Consider the following 20039-nt stretch of genomic DNA (forward strand, 5'->3'; position numbering starts at 1 on the left):
TATTTAATAGAGCCAGCCTATAAAGCTGTTCGATCGTTCAATAGGCAATAGGTTCTGCTGCGATAGTTGACATTTCGATCTGGGAAATGTAAATGTACTTAAAGGTCCCGAGTAAACCGTAAAGCGCATGACGAGGGCTGCACACAATAAACTATGTATTTTTCCAAACTAGCGTAGTAATGGCATGAGTTCTACGAAAATAGTCTTTCGTGTTAGCGAAGCTAAACATATGTGTATAAGAGATTTATTCAATTTGGTCAAAGATTCAAGCACATTTTTTATGGCCAGTGTTTAGAAACATAAGTCGCCACACACCGTTTCTCAGCTAATTATAGAGTATATCTATATTTATACGTTTCCTCAAGGTGCACATAAATGGTTGTGCTTTTGCGATACGGGATATCTATAGTTTTGTGCGGTATAGTCTATATTTACGACCCATATCAATCCTAGGTGAATTTAATTCTTGTTGTCCCTATATTTGTAGGTGTGCCTAGCCGTGTAGCCTGGCCCTGACGCATACATAACCCCCAGTTCTATACATAAACCGGTCCATTCAACCATGGTGCAGTAAAGGTTGCTTTCTCTTATGATCGCTGGCGTCGCCTTGCCTATTCGCTACTCATATAAACAGTCAGAGAAAACCGCGCTAACCATTTCAACCAGCAAAGAATGTATTCTGTTTATAGCAGATGTCCAGAATATTTGTGCGTTCGGGTGACGTAAAGATGAGAACGACCAATATTGTACCTCACAAACCTGTTAGTGTGAAATGGCACATACGAACATTAAGTTAATCATTACTGACTGTCCTACGTCTTTTTTTCATATTTGGATATATAAATTTCATAATGGATATAAAAATAAATGTATATATATATATCCATTCACAAACATGCCTTTAGCTGTGTATAATACACTACACAATATGATACGATGACTCTTTTTCGCTGTTTTATTACTCGGATCCGATGATGATAATTTCCGGCACGACAATTCCGTTGCTTATAACTTATTATATCATTTCCAAGTTAGCCGTTTATACGAACAACAGTTGGCGATCCATTCAGTCGAGTAAAATAAAATTCTCTGAGGACAAGAAACAACTGGTAAATAAGCCACATGAAAAATTCGAGCTGAGTTTCAAGATCCTGTTTTAATTACATCGAAACCGATCAGCGTGCCATATTAATTACTGTGACTTTTGTCTTCACGTTACTATCTAGGAAGCTTACGCTCGTATCTACTTATTTGAGTATACCACAGGCAGATCCCAAACGACCCGCTAAGTTCTAAAGATAAACTAGCAGCAAGTTCTATGCTTAAAAGCTAGAAACCGATAAAGTCTTTAATACAAAACTTAGCAGATCGGCAAGTATACGTAAGTACCCACGCAGGATGTATGAGAAGCTTCATTTTTGCTATCCTGACGCACTGACTATACCATGCATCGTAATCCATTGTAAAAGTGGCATGTTTTTGTGCTAAACCCGATTTAGTAAAAAGTTATCTGAAACCTTCTGAGGCGACTATTTATAGGTTAGTAAGCATGTTTTAACGAAACGGTATCTTTTAAACATCTACGGAAAGAAAAATGTTAATGACGGATCACGGCGTCTAAAAATATCCTCCACTGAACTAAATGCGGTACTCGATCCGTCTTCAATTTACAACTCAAACAACATTTGTTTAACTCTCACAGTCGTGACACATAGCAGGCCGGTTTAAGCTGCTAATCGAAAACAAATTAACCTATACAAAAAAAAAAGCCTATGAAAATCATACTTACGAAAAAGCTCTTAGCAACTCATGGCGGATCTTCCTCCAATGAACGTGGTGACCGTATGGTTATATCAACTATCCGAGGATCGTGCATATAGAAATAGCCAGATGGTGTAAAATACAAGCTTTGAGAATATGAACATATAGTAATACACCTGACGCTAGAGTTCATAGAGAAATTTCCAGCTAACAGAGTACGGCTACACAGTATTACAAATGGTGCAACTGTCTTGTTAAATATTGCGACCATTTTACATATACCCGCTGCTTGGTCAGGAGTTTTTCCATGGACGGCGGCGTGTTTTACAGAGGAAAAAGTGTGCACGACGTAGCACTGGTTAGAAGATCCTAGTTTGCTCGCTGTCCTTCCGCAAACCATATTACACAGCTGAAAATCAATAAAGCACTTAGCGATAGAGGCTACAATAGATCAAAACATAATGTTTTCTACACTATCTGACCACCTATAGATGATTTGGGTCACAAGGAAAACCCCGTTTTTTAAACGAACTAATAGCGGAAGAAGAGATTCGAATTAGAACAGGAACCTGTGAAGTATGAACTTTGAGGATGCGCAATAAGGGGCCCAACGCTAATATTTATGAAGCTAACTCAAATCCTATGAACTGTAGGGCAGAGATGTATGTTGGCCAAGTAAAGGCGATATACAGCTACGCCCAGTTCTGCTATCAAGAGCTCACTCAACGCGTCAGCCGAATGATTATTTGCATATATTCGCCTGACTATCTTAGAAACAGTTGGCCTTCCTTAGCACTGTAGTCCTTTACCGAAGCTAGCGGAAAATGTCCTTTTGCTTCAATTTATACCAATTTCATTAAGTAACAAAAGGACGAACGTTCCTCTTTGAAGCTGATGAGCTATAATGCTCTCTGGCGATACACCATATAGCGGAGCAATACACGGAGAAATACAAATCGGGACAGATGCAGAGGAAATAGGCCCACTTTTCTTTCTTCACTCTCTTTGACTTTCTCGATTCCTATTGAAAGTTACCTTCGAAAAAGTTCAGAACACGAGTCCGTTCCGGCACCCGCCCTTAACCGTTGCCACTTATAGGCTTTCTTTAATCTTCGGTTACATTTTGATGCTTTTTTGGCAGAGCTATCGCTCGTAGTGGAGGTGCGGCAGCTTTTTGCGTTCATATACCTCTGAGTTCGCCCACAACAACCGCGTCGGCTACTGCTGCTGCTGCTACAATAACAATAGCAACTTCTATAGCAGAAGCAAAAGAATCAGCCACAACTTCAATTCAGAAATGTCATTTGTGTACGCGAGCGGTGGTAGTCAAAGGGATCCGCGGTAGGAACCGTGGGCGCGTAGAGCGAGCCATACATAGAGCGAAATAAACGCACATCATCAACACGCAGACACAAATACAAAACTCACATATGGAAAGAAGGAAGACCAAAAAGCTAGCCGTAATAGGCAAAACATGGCAGGACACTGAAGGAAGGGGACAGTAGGAAATTTAGGAACAGCATCAACATTGAAAAGTGTCTAGCATTGCTGATGAAGACATCAACCGCCTGTCTGCTTGATCGGCCGGCCGCCCGTTTGCCTGATCCCTGAAGCCATCATCTCCGCCGCCGTCGTGGCTGATACCATCGTTGCATCGGTCCTTCATTGCCGAACCCAACAGCCGTCCCATCATTGGCACAGGAGCTATCAACAGTGTTCCTTAACTATACTAAAGTGCAGCCATCCGTTCACGAGCCATCACCGTCTCACGATGATGGTGTTGAACTCATAAGCGATAAGCACACTGTTGCCGCAAACGTCCCCCTTACGATAGCTGTTCTGCAGACCAAGAAAATTTCACCGTAGCAACAGCACCAGCCGCACTGAGTTGAGTCATTCTAACGAGAACGTGTCACAGCGTTGCGGGCGCCGATGAAATATGTCGAACAACAACAACATCCCGAGGTCCTACAGGCGGAGTCCGAGCGCGATCAGAAGCAGACGACTGAAGATTTCTTTTGTTTGTCAGTTCGTCCTCGAGCTTAACCTTCGTCGAAGAAGAAACTGATAAAAGAGAAAGAACTGCTGCCGTTGCAATATAGAGTCGCTATTAATAGAGGTCAGGGCTGGTCTTAGCGGTGGCTGATGGTGGATATCTTGACAATTCCGTAAACCATTGCCCAGCATCACCAATCTAAATCTTCAAAGGGAATTGACTTTTATTTCTCACATTTACGCATCATCTGCTTCTGACGCTTTAGTCGCCTACGCGAACTTATGCTGCTGCCTTTTTGTCTTTGACGCGGTCATAGTTCTTGATGTATGCGAGCCACTCTCTCCGTATTTTACATGTAAAACAAACAAAATACTAATAAACGGGAAATGAAAAGCTTATTAGGATGGCAATGAAATGACATTTTGAATCCGTTCTCGTTAAAGTTTAGGGTAAAAACCCGACAAGCTTATGTAATAATAATGGCCTTTTGTGCACATGTCAATTTTCAGTGTTTTCATAAGAATTTCTAATCGTAATAGAGCAATGGTACCTGCTGCACCGAAATAGAACGTGTTCTCGTGCACCCGTTGAGTGTTGTCTATTAGGGGCCGTAACCGTAATGGAGGCGACGACGACTGAAGTCCGATGAAGTCATCAGATGGTATAAGAAACTGCAGAAGCCAGGAGCCGCCCAGAGCCACGGTCACTTCTGCACGAACAGCCAAATAGGTTTCGGCAGAGTTATGAGTAATATCGTCGTCGTCGTCGTCTACATAAACAGCGTGAGTATTTCTGCTGCTGTGACTGCCTCTTCTTGCTTATATCGCGGACGTCGACTTCGGTTTCGTTTGGTTGTGAGCTTCCATTTAGCCGCAGACGTTTCGCCTCTAGACGAGCGTGTATTTACCAAACTGCCAAACGCATTGCTAGTATACGCTTCTAATGGTCTTAGGAAACAGTGTGACGGTCCAATAGTGTTTTCCGAATTTATGTCAAAAGAGTTTCGTCAGGCAGAAGTGAACGACAGAAAATGGGAGCAAAAGGAAAGTAAGCAGCGGTTACTAAACAGAACCTTGAAGAAGCCAGCATGACAGCCGTAATAGGACTAGTCAATCAGTGCGTGATAGGTAATGTAATTTAGATTTTCTGATACGATAAAAAAGACAACGGCGTATAATCACTTACGTGCGCAACCATTAACTGTCGGCACCAGCGGATTAAACTTGCGACCATAATTTACTAACGAAGGTACTACTTTACGTGCTTTATTTCCGTTTGTCATTCTCGGCGTAACCTCTAGGCTGGCAAACGTACCATAGTGGCCAGACAGTTTGCCATTTCTGGTTTATTTATAACTACGGATGTGTTTATCATGCAGGCAACCGTACAATTCTCACTTAGCAGAACCTGTTACGTCATCCGAAGCTATCGTTCGACTAAATGCATATCCATCCTGGGTTACTGGCTACGATCTGCTTACATCTCCTTCCTTTACTTAACCGAGAAAACGCTTATTTGAGATTGGCTTCCTTTCGCGCAATGGTTAAGGAACGAAGGCATCAAACGTTTCAGTTATGTAATACGACAGCATGGCTACAAAGATGTAAAAACAATGAATAAACTGGCCGTTGTCCGGAGAACAAACGTTTCGCGGGTGTCAAAAGCACGAAATGGCAATATTTAACAACTTTGTTATAGACGAGCTACGTATCGTGTTTTTCGTTGCTGTTGGGCCATTATTTCAGTTCGAATATCATCAGCGGAGGGATAGGGTACTGTTACTAAGCGTTACCGTCATGACGTGACTGGACTTCTTAAGGGGGGGGGGAGGGGGGGGGAGGAGCGTATCAAATTTGACAGCGACTCACTCCGCAGGTGTCAACTGTCGCTACGATGGCAATAGCTTAAGGTGTACAACTACATGGCCGCATGGTCTCTCATGCCGCAAGCATCCCCAACGATACTGTCTGACCCCAAAATGTCCTCCAACCGCACAATTCCAATAGGAACCGCCAGCACATCTAACGAAAAAACGTCTCATTAAAAGAAAGGACGGAAATACCATATCTTCTTGTCAGTGCCTATTGGTGAGTTTTCTCGTATTCTTCTTTTCTTTGTTTTGGACCCACGTACAGATGTCCTTGTAGATTGCCGAAGAATAATGCCAGTTGTAGTAATGGGTCTAATAGCCTTTATTTCGGGTCGGCAAAGGTGGATGCGCTACTGCACATTCTATGCTTTTAAGAGAGTACATACGGCATGTAAGACTTGCTTTCCGAACCGCTCATAACAGTCCATGCTCAAACTGATAGCTCTGTTCTAGTGTACGGAAAGAACTTAGCTGTCAATGCGTCCTGGGCCACTTGGTTGTGTCTAATTAAGTATTCGTAGTTGCGTGATCAACGCGTCGCTCAGAGAATGTTCTGCTCGCCAGTTTAGTTGTCAAATATGAATAGCGGAAGAAAATACGTGCCAGCTTTATGGCTAACAAGAAGATAACCCGGGTCGGATAATTATATTCGACGTGAACAATGCAGATTTATAGCCCAGTTGCCCTGGCCCAAGGAGCAGGTGTGTATATTTTCGTACAATTACAACGTGCGGTGCATTAATGACTTTAACTTGGGTCTGATCATCAAGACTTAAAACAGTGGCAAGACGGTCGTCCCTTTTCCATAGACTGCTTCCTGTTGTGCTGAAGCGTTTAACGTGTTATTGGCTCCCCTCGATCGCCTACTTTTCACCTAATCTAACCAAGTTCCAAGATCCTTAACTTCGTAGGTAAATTCAGTAGACTCAAGTTTATGCTGGTGGGGACAGGGAACTGGTAGCTGGAGAATATCAGTGTCTACCTTTCGGTTGGTCCCTAGAGCGCCAATCTACGATAAAAATGGATGGAGCGAAGTACATTATCCTCACAAGTGGTGGCCACGATGCTCTAAGCCTGTTTTGAGCAATGATTATAACGTTATGACAATCAAAGTAATTTAGCCAACGGACGTCGATATACACCCGCTGATTACCACCCTTGCTGAACTATGATTTCGAGGAAGCGGCGCAGTCAAGAAAGTAGATAAGTAAGTAGTCGCAGAAGCACAATATTTTTCAGTTTATTCCTTTATAATTATAGATACTACAAAGCTAAATTATTACAGCAGTGTTACAATAGTAACATATATATACATATGTATACATATACATAAATAGGGTCGTCCGAAATTAGCGCGGTTAATCGAAACAGCTGGTTAATTTACGGAAGCTACCTTCATGAAAGTTTGTGCTCTAGAAGCAAGTACGTTTAAAATATATACTACCTATACATCTGGGCTTAAACAAATAAAAAAAAAAAACAAAACCGACGAGTATCTCTAACGATTACTGGCTCCACTTAAATTTCGAGCAAAGAAAAAAAGTCACCACTTTACCGCATAAGCCGGGGATAACGGCAACACTCTTTTATTACACTTTTTATACTTTAAAAACTCTTTCTTTAGCTCTTCCATTAAGTGCTCATTTTCTAGACCTTGCGACATTTAGGAAGGCTGTAGCAGTACAAACCTAGAGAATAGAAAAAAGTAGACGTCTCATTGAAGTGTCACGGATCCCGTCAAAATTCCATCCAGTCAATCCTGGCAAAAGCTGTCCTGAACGATTCTACTTGATAGCCGAAAGCTCTTTGAGATACGATTCGTCATTAATTTTCTGCTTGGAATTAATTAATTTAATTAGAATTTTGAGCTGAGCAGAAATATTTTTTCAAAGCAGGCTAAAATCCTTCAGCTTTTGCATTTCCGCTTAAAAGACATCGGCTATGCTGCATTGAAATAATCTAACGATTAGTTATTTCACTTAAAAGCTATACACAGAGACGATGCAGTCCGTTCTGGGACATTTTGTTCGTCGTATATTTAGTCTACATATTTCCTATTTGTCCAATTGATTCTATGATTAGGAATATTGAATTGAACCATGTTGAAACGTTGGTGTGATTTCCAAATTGTAATCTATGAAGGAGCTGCATCCATGAATGTGAACGCACGCGGTGTTCCTGTTGTGTGTTCGAAATTCGAAATAATGCCTTTATGCAACACGTATTCTTAACAAAATACCATTGTCTAGTTAAAGGAACTGCACATTGTTTTTCACGCTTCAACAAATAGTCTCCGCAATCACCGCTGAGAGACGCTGCACCCAATGAGTGTCGATTTGCATTTAATTAGACCAGTTGGACACATTGTACGAGCGTTGGGGCAAAGCGGGAAGGGAGGAGAAGGACACATTCATCCATTTAAATTATGCGATCATTTACACGATGACCCTTCACAACGTAATGTACACTGGCCATGCCCCTCAAACGTACCCTCTGCTCGTCAACGTACACGGTTGTGCATCATTATATGCGTAAAATTCTGTGCGCCAATCGCTGAGTTCAAGAGGACATCTCCCATTGTTTGAAACGCGCTCATGTGATCATCTCTTGGCCCACGGAACAGCGGAATTTCGCCCCTAGCTACAACGAAGGACGAGTGCTCAGGAGCCATGGAGAGCGCACATCGGATATTGGGAGGGGTTCCGCGAGAAACATTGCCGGCATTATGGGTAGGGGGCATATTATATCGTCCCTCCGTGTAGTTTTGTCTAGTAGTGTATAGGACAATGAGTCATCTAAGCGCTGGAACAGCTTCCTGAGTTGTCCGCCTTTGCCTAGGGCTTCGCTGCCTTTAGTCCTATCGGGGATGTCTGGAGAGAGACAGAGGGTCAGGAGTGGGGTGCTTAAACAACAACGCTCGTCGTCCACTAGAACCTGATTTTCGTATACGCCGTCTCGTACAAGGGAACTTTTTCACGTTCTAAGCGCAGTAGGAAGAATGGAACGAAATCTAAATTGGAGATACGGAGAAATATATAGCACATAGAATGCTTAACATGTGCAGCCACAGGTGTCCAAGCGTTGCTAGGATCCCGTTTCAAATTGGCTGGCAATTTCTAGCAACTTGTGAAGAACTTACGATTACCCAACAGTTGCATAATACCGCCCAGTTATCGCCTCAGCGTTAGAGTCTTAGATGCAAGACTGTAAATGGATAATTTGATTTAGGTCAGCGTCGCTGCAAGATGGCATGATGTTAATACTAACAGAAAGGGGAGATGCAATGTAATGTTGCCCAAACGCATTACGATTACTTAAATACAGGAGATGATCAAGCAACGTCACAAATTTTGATGAACGTTTGAAGTCTGTTTGGTAATTGGAATGTCCAGAGGCGAGTTGCTTATTGAAGTTCTGAAGTCGTAATTCAAATAGTTGAAAGCATTAGCGGATAAACAACGGATTAGTCCACTTAGGGCTAATACATTTTTGTATAAGTAAAAAGCTCTTATATGTAGAATTATACAGGATTTTCAAGATCTATCCTGTAAAACGATAAACTAATGTACTTATTAAGAACCATCTAAATTTTACAAAATATTTGTATAGGTATGTCATTGTAGAAGACGCGGTAAAGGAATCTTACAGCTAAAAAATATACGTTGAATCCAAATCTGACGCGCAGGTCTACAGATTTTAGGATGGACTTCATGTGACTGACTAGATAAGCCCTTATACATACTACAAACAAGAACCACTTACAAGGTATGCCAGAAGAGTTTAATATTGCTCGAATATATCTAGGACAGCTTAGTGCTCCGAAGTGCATTTCTCTAACCGGAAATCTACATTTGCGTTCCGTTCCGCCTCGTTTTATATATAGTCAATATGTTTAGACATGTTATCCAATCAGATATACGCGAAAGCGTGTGCAAATTTTATCTTTGAGATTGAGATAGACACGCACAGAATCGCTTGGGATATGTTTCCTGCTGGCAAGTCAACTTGAAGAAGAACGAATCCACATACGCCATCGTCTAGCTGAGTCATCTTCTGAGGCTCCGGTCGACTCCATATATTATAGCTTACAAAAGAAGACAAGGACAACAAAAGGTTACTTGTGTCATGTATTTGTGGGTGTGTGTATGCATGTGGATATATATATATATATATATATATATATATATATATATATATAGGCGAATGCTTTGTCAGGGCTCTCTCTTTTTGGACAAGATGGTACCATTTAAAACATTTCGCACTTTATGAGGCCATTGGCGAAGCAAATAGCAAGGAGGCAAAGATGAGGAAAAAGAGTGATTCTCTAAGAGTCATAGAAATAAGATCTTCTTGATAGAAAAAAAAAACGTCGCCGTAGTAAATACACCAAACAAATTTAATAAGAACGACTCCATGAAGGTAGTATACACCCTATCGCTTTACTTTCCTTACGATTTTATATACAACGAAGTTGCCTGTACTTAGGATTATCATGTGTAAGCCTTGTTGTCGGAGCAGCTAAAAGTGATACTTGCATTGCTATATCATATTAGGTAATACCTTTATTCTTATTATACTTATATCTTATTATATTCACTTTTACAGCAACGCGTTCTATTAAATTTCACCAATAGATTTCTCTACTGGTGACAGATGAATTTGGTAGCGCACTTGGAAAGATCTGAGTGTTTTCACGATTATACTATTGAAGAAAAGTTGCTAGGTGTGGCTACTGCTTACGGTACATAGGAAGGTTGTAATGTGACAGTGTAAAAGCAGAGAAAGTGTAGAACCTTATTAGAAATAGGGAAAAGTATTTATGTCCGAAACACGAATATTTACGACCAGTGTATAGAATATCTACGTTTAACTCACGTGGTAGATTCATGCTTAATAAATCTGCATTATAGTCACGAATAGAAGTTCAGTCACGCGTTTGCAAAGTGAGCTTCCCTCGTTGTATGTTTCTCACGTAGGCATCGCGCGCTCCGTTCATAGATCACGATCAATATAGGTTATGAAATCTATTCTAATTAGCCACTCGATTAAGTTGAACAGCACGATCCAAGCAAGTTACTCGACACTACCCGTGCAGTTATTCTGTTTGCTATACACGGGCCATTTTTTACACAGAAGTGCACACATTTGCTCTAGGGAATTTGCTTACCTAAAGCTATGTAAGGGTAGGTTGAAAACGAAGAGAATAGTGTACCTGAATAAGGCTGTTAGGTGGGGAGAAAAAAACAACGTGGTGGGGTGATAGCCGGGCGACCAGTCAGACACAAAGCAGTATCAATGCCGTCGGCAATTTACAGAAGTTAATGACTAAAGCTATCCAGCGGATAAGAGTGCACATGGCGCCTGATGTGACGTTACGAACCCTTGTCATGGCAGAACATTGTGTTGCGGTAGTACTTACCTTTTTGTCATGTCATACATGCGCATAATTATCGGTCGAACAATATAATCTATACGAACGTACACAAAGGAAGTTCTCTCGCTAAAAAACGAAGAAGCAAGCCACTGCTGTCAAACTAAGAAGTAATATTATTGCAAATGTCCAAAAAATACTTTCTCGTTTTAGCCGATATGTGGACACTGGAATACCCATAACTATAATTTTTTTTTGTTCCGTACTACATAGCCAGTACTTGGTAGTCTAAAAGCTAACGTCGAGTAAATTGTACTACAACGTTTCAGAGTTGAAGGTTCGAGAAACAGATATGTCAACCTTCAGAGATTATAAAGGGCCATTGCTTTTGCAAAGCGGAGCCATCCTGGTAAGGGAGTGCCTGACACGCCCGACTGTCTTACTCACTATTGAGATGCTGCCAACGATAGCAAAGGAATAAGAAGCGACACTCTGTGGTACGAAGAGGGAATCTGACGAAAGGCACGACCTGCCGCGCATCAACCTAATCCAACCCACTAGTAAGAAGGTTTTGAAAGGGTCATTGAAACCACTGGACGATTGCTGCAACGGAAGCCAGAATAAAAGTGAATGCCAGCTGCGGTGCGAGGCGAGGCGACGCACACGGTCGAGGTTTGCGGGCTGGTAAATTTATAGTTTGTTCAAAGCGATCGACAGTATGTCGCTCTCACAGGCTCGATACCATTAGCGAGTTATGTCAGCCAGCTCGAGCTGCTACACCATTGGAATGGCTTTGTCCGATTTTTGTTGGGTAATACTGTTGACACGCCTTTCTTCTTGTGGGTCCTACACGTGCGCACATATTACGGCAATCAAAGCGACAGTCAAAATAGACCGTTGATATAAGGAAATACCGAGGACTTAAACGACCGCATACTAACACAAGTAACAAAAAAAAATCTCAGTAATTCTAAACCGTCCACAGCTGGTAGAAGAAAATATGTCTATGTTGGATAAGAAAGTTCATCTCTGCAATAGCGATGTTTCCCAGCTACTGGGAGATTTAAAGGTTCAAAACTTTAGAACAGACAAAAAAACTTCTAGGATATTATCCAACGAACAGAACTGATCTTAAGCTTACTGAAGTGGCGGATACACATGTATCCTATTGTAACTAACGAAAAAAAAAAAAAAAAACCCATAGTAACGTTTAGAAAAAACAGTGATGTATGCAATTTATCTATATATGGATACGAATTATATACTACCGAAGCATGTGGTATTGTTGAAAAGTAACGAACCGTCACTCTTTACCATGAAAATATAGAAAAGTACAAAGTAAAGATAAAACCATCCTTTTATCCAGTGTCACAGCGTTGCGGGACCAGCTATCTCTGGCATTATCATTCACAAGTTTGCGCCTCCAAGCTACGGTACCATACCAACTACGTGTAGTACCATAATCGTGACATGGTACACCTCTGATTATTTCATTAGGGGACATTTAAGGCATGAGCTTTGCATTACGTTGCATCCATAGCAAAACAATATGCGTGACGTCTATCAAAGCGTTTTAGGTTGATGGCAACCACTTTGGAATTTGTGTATTTTTGTGCATTGGCAGTAAGTATAGGCGAAACTGTGATAAATACTATAGAGTTAGATGTCTCCTAACATTATCACTAAGGGGCCTAATTTATCGATTAATTTTGTCGAAGCTTGGGGACTGTCGATATTTTTGAGTGTTGAAGTTTAACGTGACGTGGTAACCGATCTCCAACGACTATCCCCAAAAGTCATTAAATAAACTAATTAATCGTCACAAATGAAAGTGAAAACACATTTATATAGAAAATTTAGTTTAGTAGTAGTTTAGTAGATTTATAGTTATAATAAAATTGACTTTCATTGCAGAAATGCGGCCTTGGACTATGCATAACTTAGATACGTTTTTGCGTATTCATGACGATGTAAAGTAACTTGCTGATCTTAATGCATCATTTATCTTCACGAGTGTATCTTGATTTCATTGTCTGCCCTTAACATTGAACCTTTTATCCGGTTTAATGATAGGAATGAACGGTGTTATTCTAATGAGAGCCAATACCCACCAGGTAGACGGTGCGTGGGAGTAGTATCCATCCGAACTAATAATATAACGCTAGCTCAATTTCGGTACCATTTAGTTCCCAACATGTCCAACTGTCGACATCCATCGCAGGCACAAACAACGCTCAGATTTACCTTACTGTGATAGAGGCTTCTAAGAGATTATTGTGGAGTTACATTACACAAAAGATAACTGTAATTTCAAAGTCTGTCTCCGGTCTTTTTCGTGCCCGCTGTAGCGTGTCAGTGAAAGCTGGGGGCGAGACAACGTGGAACGTTGTATCGATATTTTTTGCCCTTACAATTTTTTTTGATGTTTTCTACTCTTACATAGTAATGCTTTTATGCTGGTTGCAATATTTCTTTTACCTTATACGTGACACCCACACATACCCGGTATTGAGTCGTTCAATAGGAGACGAAGGAAACCTTCATTTCATCGTTTAAGATGATGTGACACTACGAATGTTTTTCTTATCAAGATGCATTTGAACCATATTGCACCGAATTGTGATCTGTGATCGAAAATTAATCCTCTACAGTAATTGCAGACAGTTGCAGCACCAAATTGGTACGCTGATGCAAATGTTCAGCTACAAAAACATGAAAACTGAAAGCTTGCTGTGTCACGTTCCATATTACATACCCTATGTTTTTCTTCGCTCGAACCAGCTTTTCGTATTTGTCATGACTAGGCGACGGCGCATACGCCGATTCTGTGAAGTTAAGACCAGTCTGTTTGTAGAAAATGCAAGATTTTTTTTATTCTGAGATGTAATAACTTGTACTGCTCGCTGGCCTATGCGTCAATACAGGTTTCAATAAAAATCAACTTACCTAAATTAGCAGACCGCGTCACACTTTGAGGCACTTTTACCGATCTGGGTTCATTACCGTTTTAATACATATTCCGTTTTAATTCCCTGAGGTAGCTATTTGAAATTAGTGTCAGTATCAACCACATTTCATATTCTTAGTAATATGCAAAGCAAACACCCTATTATAGCTACTATTTAATTAGTAATTATCAGAAGCTTTTTTCAGCGCGTGCGAGAGGAAGTAGGAAATGATACCCAACGTGCTTTGAATGTAAACGCAGCGGGTCTTGGTAAGCGCTCTCTAACAACGTCTGCGACTCGCGAGTACAAGGAAGCCTAGCTGACAACGGAAAGATGATTATTTCGAACAGCTCTGAATCCGTGCAAACGTATATGTTCATTAGGGTGCTCTCAAGTAGTATCTTACCTTTAGGCACAACGATGTGATGGGCCTAAATGGATCAACGCCATTCTATCGCCATTAACGCTTCAGCTTAATTGACGCATGTGACCTTATTAGCTTAGACTATAAGAGACGAGAACATCCGGGAGCACCCTTAGTCAAAAAGCACAATCGGCAAAATGTCCATAAAAATGTAGTTTCGGAAACTCGATTAAAGGAGTTGCTTGTAGGAATTTGTTTGAATTTATAAGTTTCCTACAGGCCATGTCATTCTACGATTATTGATTTTAAATAAATATTTAGGGTATCATTTTCTAAATAAAATACACATTTCACTAACAGGATATATTCTTTTTTTTCAGACATACAGAAATCCCTGTATTTCAAGTTGAGCGACAATGATGCTTATTTGAAAAGCTCAATTAGAATGTAAGCTATCGAAGGAACTTTTTTCCTTCCGGCTTTCCCTCTTCCGGAGTAGTCTGAACAAGTTAGAGATAGATAAGATTCAAATAGTATTATTTTGTTGTTTATATTGTTATTTAAAAGTGTGTATAGGTTAGATCGCATGAGGTTTTGTTCTGATGTGAACAGAACTCTATGGTAAAAATTAGATTTTCTAGACATGTCTGATAGCTTATACAACTTCTGTTTATTAAGGACGCATATACACTCCATGTTCATTACTTCTCGATCAATATTTTTCACAGCAAACTCATCAAGTCGAGGTTAGATAAATACTTGTGCCTTTTTTTTCGTCCTATCCTAGTAACGCGCTGCTATTCAGTATAGAAGAACGCAAAGATACATTAGATCTAGTTATTTCATGCTATAACCTTCTATGACGTTTCATTTCCACCGTAAAGCGTGAAATATAGCTGCTTATCTATTATCTCTTCGGTCATTGACGATCACTACAGTTTGAAACCTCAGATATGAACGGATCTACCCATAGATAGAGCGATCAGAGTGAGCAAAAGACGCTTTGCTTTTTGCCATTGTGGATAGATAACAACTTATTGTTTACGAACATTGGTGCCTGCTTGTTGTATCGTAAGGAAGCCGTTCAATAGAATAACTACTTGCTCAACAAACCAACGCCTCAAATAGCGGGTGAACTATACATAATCTTCGATATCTTTATCTAGTTCATACTGAGACAATTTTTCTAAAGTACTAACCAAGCTAAAACTTAGCCACATAACTCTAAATGAAGAAAATACTCGACACCCTATGTTGTTGACACCCCCGGCATGAAAGTTGCTTCTAATCTTCAAACTTACATGAAAGTGAACACTGTAAAATACACTATCTATGTGGTTTTCGATATTTGTTAATTGTCGCTTATCATTTTGGTTAGCGACTGACATTTCTCATTTTCTAGAATTGGCCTACAAAAAAATATGAATTTTGCTCGTCTAAGGTTTCCAGCCACCTAGCTCCGGTGTACGTGGTATTCTGGATGAAACTCTGAACTTACGGAAAACGTTAAATGAAATACTAAAAGCAAAGAGTATGTACGCTTCTATAATTTTAGTTAATAGTTAATAATAGTTTTTTTTTCTAAAAGGAAACATCAAAAAATATTGCCGAGCATATGCCAATGCGACGTTCCGAAAAATGTATGCTAGGAATAGGCTAATTCTTATAAGACATCAAATATATAAGCGCAAAATTGATGAGTAAGGCCGGCAATCGCTAATATCCTTGTTGTTTTTTTGAAAACGAGAAAACTTCGCCACCTTTTCCTGTATCTTTGCGTTGTCGTTAGCAACTGAATTATAGTAGTCGAGGAACAGAACGGTTGCCCTGATTCACACTACCGTTGGGCGTTCCGGAAAGTGGGCGTCCAGATCGAAGTTCAGACACTGATATACGAGGTCGTGTTACACATATCATAGAAAAAGGTGTATGGGGGCGCGCTAGAAAGCCCACGCATATCAGGCTCTATGTGCTTAGCCATAAACGTTTGTAAACATTGACTGTGCCATTAACGTCAACCAAGAAATATTGTTGTCCATAAAGAACCTGACACGTTGAGGCCAAGCGACAACTGTGACTATTTTACCGTAGTCCAGTAAGTTCTACGGTGACGTTCAAGTTCGTCGTGCCGTGAAATATCGGGCCTGTGACTATGCACAATTTGAACAAATTAACGACTGTTCTATTTTTTGTGATCTCAAAGCTTACAGGTCTATTATGCACGCCTACGTATGTTCAATATAATACCTGTTCACAAACGCATGAAAAAGTTATCTAGTTAAATGCTCAGTTGTCAAATTCGGGGACCGAAACGCGCGAATAGGAATATGGCTATGGCCATCCACTAAGACATAAGACAAAGTTAGTTGAATCATTTTTTGCATTCCGAATCTAACTTTTCTAGTTGCGAGAGATGTTCTATCTTGGGTTAAATCTACGATTTAGAATACCATAGCATACATAGAAACAAACGCGTCCATTGTTCTTGTCTCAAAGCTGATAACATAGATATGACTGTTCCACCAGGTATTATGGGAACGGATATTCGTCTCATCCTCCCAATGCTTTCGGTCCCGGAAATATCAGTCCATTAGCATTATAAAATAGTTGTAAGTAGACAAGCGTAACTAGGTTTTAGGTGGATTATTACAAATTTTGCCTTTTACCCAGGCTACTTAAAGCCAAAAATGACAACCTATCATCATCTGAAACCACCTCCCTAACTGACATCGGTTGTACACATATAGGTATATAGCTGCGATCAATTCGTTATTACTTCTATTTACGATCTTGTGCTTAATCTTTTGAACTTTGGCAGACCACTGGCAACTGGTTAACCTGGTCGGTAGCGTCTTGATCAGCAACAGCCAAGTACAATGATACACCTACGGAAAAATCCAATGGCATTTCTCAGGTTTACTCGTTGCCAGGCCACCGGCGCCGAGTCTCTGAGTTGGCCATTGCTCCAGGCAATTTGTAGATATCCCCAATAGCTGCGTATTTTGCAGTCAGCTTTGAATGCTCCTTATATTTACTGGTGTCCGTCTGAGTCAGAGCTTATTTTTACATCTCCCGACCCGCTTTGGTCATTTTTACCGTTTAAGCCGTTGTAGCCGTCCAAATATTGAAGCATCGTGCCCGAACCAAAAGAAGCCACATTGACCTCGTGAAACCAAATAGACGACGCGTACTTAGAAGACTGCATCCGGGCATGTTAACTGCCTTAATACAAATTAAATATCTATGTTTGCTGAAACTTATCAACACTCCAACTTATTAGCGAAGTAATGACCGTGGCATCAGGGTAATAATCGACAGAAAAACTAGCCTTCTATTAACCCACTGAAGCAACGGATGCACAAATGTGCTCGAGCGGCTGTGAGTAACCGCACTTATTACACTTACGGATACGCGTACATATGATAGTATATCTTATTCTATGTCGTTCCAGATGCCAACCAAAACTTACGGGCAGATAAGGTTGTTCTCTAGAAAATGTGCTTATTTGTTTTGAAGCCATTGGAAAGACAGCATAGCTGAAACTCCAGTTATATTGAAGGCTGAAGAGGACACTTAGCGACAGCTTCTAGTCAAATGAAAAAGAACAAGCAAAATAGAACAGAGATGAGGAAACATGACGAAAAGGTATCGGTCTGGAAACCACCACGGGAGGCTGCTGCATCTGCGTGCGGTGGCTGGATAAACACGCTGCTAAAAAGAAAAAATCCGATAGGATAACATTCTATACGGTTAGCATCGGCGAAGCTCGAAAAGTAACTCTACGGAAAAAAAATTGTTACCAGACCAATATTTGGATGAAGGTATGGAGCTCGTAATCACTGGCGAGGGTGAGATGACGAAGAAGAAGGCGATAAGCGACACAGGGCGTTACCATCGATGAGTTATCCACGTCCATCAATACATTACTCCTCTGCTATCAGTCGTACAACTATCGAACAGAGCGACTGATGCCTGTCACTATTACTGCAATAGCGCTACTATGCATTACCTCTCGTTCTATACTACGTACTGCTAGCGTCTCAATGATGTTTCCACCAGGAATGAGCAAGCTCATAGATCATGAACCTGTGTGGTCTACCGAAGATTCCTGTCATGTGTTTACTTACTATGCGACACACACGTACGTCTCTGAGCGTGTGTTTCTGTCTGGGAGAACAAATTGGTCTCTTCGTTTTTTCAAACTGGACCTTTACGTCAAACTAATCCGATAAAGAATGGTTAAGCTCATCTTTCAGCAAACAGTTTGAATCCGCGCGCGCGCGCGCGTGTGGCCTTTACTTTGATGAGATATGTGATTTGGAAGCTCTGCTAAAGTGTCAGTATTGTTTGGTTATAGTAACAATTATATTTTCATAGTATTTTTCGGTGTGCTGGTCCATTGATGCATAATTAAAATCATTCTCCAAAAGCAGAACACCGAGCACTCCAGTGTCTCTTAAACAAATAGTTGGTTCATTGCAAGTATATTATAATTAGGCAACTGTTTACGTTGACAAAGGGGTCAGCTACAGTGCCTAGCAGATGATTCCTTCCAGCTGATTTCTAAGTTATATCTTAACTTATATTCAAGTCACATCGTATATGCGATCGGCTTTAGCTAAGTACTGCTGTGATGGATCTAGTAATAGCTACTATCAAGAACCACATAAACGCGATTGTGTCAGAACAGATGGGTAGAACTCTATAATACCCTTTATAGCGCAAAAGGAGAGCACTGTAGCACGCTAGCTTATTCGAAGAGAAGGACTGCGTTCGTACACGTGCAGTGAATGTAATCATGTTTAAAGGCACGTGGGGTAACATACGCTGTTGATACATAGTTTTAAGTGAAAGGCCGATTATAGCTTTCTGTTTCCTACACCAGCCATACTCTTGAAAAAAAATAACGTATCTGACGCCACTATCGACCGGATTTTGACAACCGCAATCGGCCTGTTGATTGTGCTGGTGATGAGAAACTATAGAAACTAGAACTATAGAACATATACATGCGTTGAAGCGTTCATTTGTTAAATGGTGAACATGGCCACGGGTGATGAATCAAGTTAAACAGGGCCTTGTTCCGCGTTTTCACGATGCGGATTCGTTTCGACGCCACAACTAGTGGAGTTAAAGATACATATAGAGCCTGGAAATCCGCCAATTTAGTTAGGATTCAGACCGGCACAATTTGAAACGAAATTAAATATACGCGATTCATGCTCTAGCAACAGTGACAGCACGAATATCAAAAGCAACCCCCAAAAATTTTCATAGGTGATATATCTACATTGCTACAACTCCATTGTTTGTGTTTGCCTCTCGTAACCATTGTCTGCTCGAGGATACCCCACCTAACGATTGTAAATCTCTGTTGTTGTTTTTATTGTCTCTTAGAGAGGCTGAAACCTTCTGACATCAATAGTCCCGCTAAGAGTTTAGCTTTTGGTTCATCACAATTTTGTTAGTAGTAATCACTGCCATGCGTAAATAATACGGAATCCGCCAAACATTTACTTTCTGCTTTAAGCATTTGACCATGTAAAAAGCGAGACGAAACTATCTGTAACTCGTGCAATTAACGATTTATTTTGCGAAGAATCTAAGAGCAACATAAAAAAAAAGAAGAAAAAAATCTTCTATAATTCAAAGTCATATGTTGCTAGTGTATTATTTAACGGATTAGCCTTGCCATCGTTATAGCACGAATTGTCAAGGCATTAAAGGCT

The 20039-nt window shown here is 40.6% G+C and overlaps 2 long non-coding RNA genes across 2 annotated transcripts in view; both read right to left on the minus strand.

Moving 5' to 3' along the window:
* The window catches only part of LOC111253541 (uncharacterized), a 98010-nt gene that overhangs the window by 7273 nt on the left and 70698 nt on the right, over positions 1-20039 (minus strand). The gene's annotated exons all lie outside the window — the stretch shown is intronic.
* Positions 9386-11382, minus strand: LOC147759050 (uncharacterized). The gene is made up of 2 exons (XR_015323816.1): positions 11047-11382; positions 9386-9711 (listed from the first exon to the last, which is right to left on the minus strand). It is a non-coding gene; the product is annotated as an uncharacterized LOC147759050 (long non-coding RNA).

This window comes from Varroa destructor, unplaced genomic scaffold (genome assembly GCF_002443255.2).
Source record: "Varroa destructor unplaced genomic scaffold, Vdes_3.0 BEIS01000001.1, whole genome shotgun sequence".
Taxonomy (NCBI): domain Eukaryota; kingdom Metazoa; phylum Arthropoda; class Arachnida; order Mesostigmata; family Varroidae; genus Varroa; species Varroa destructor.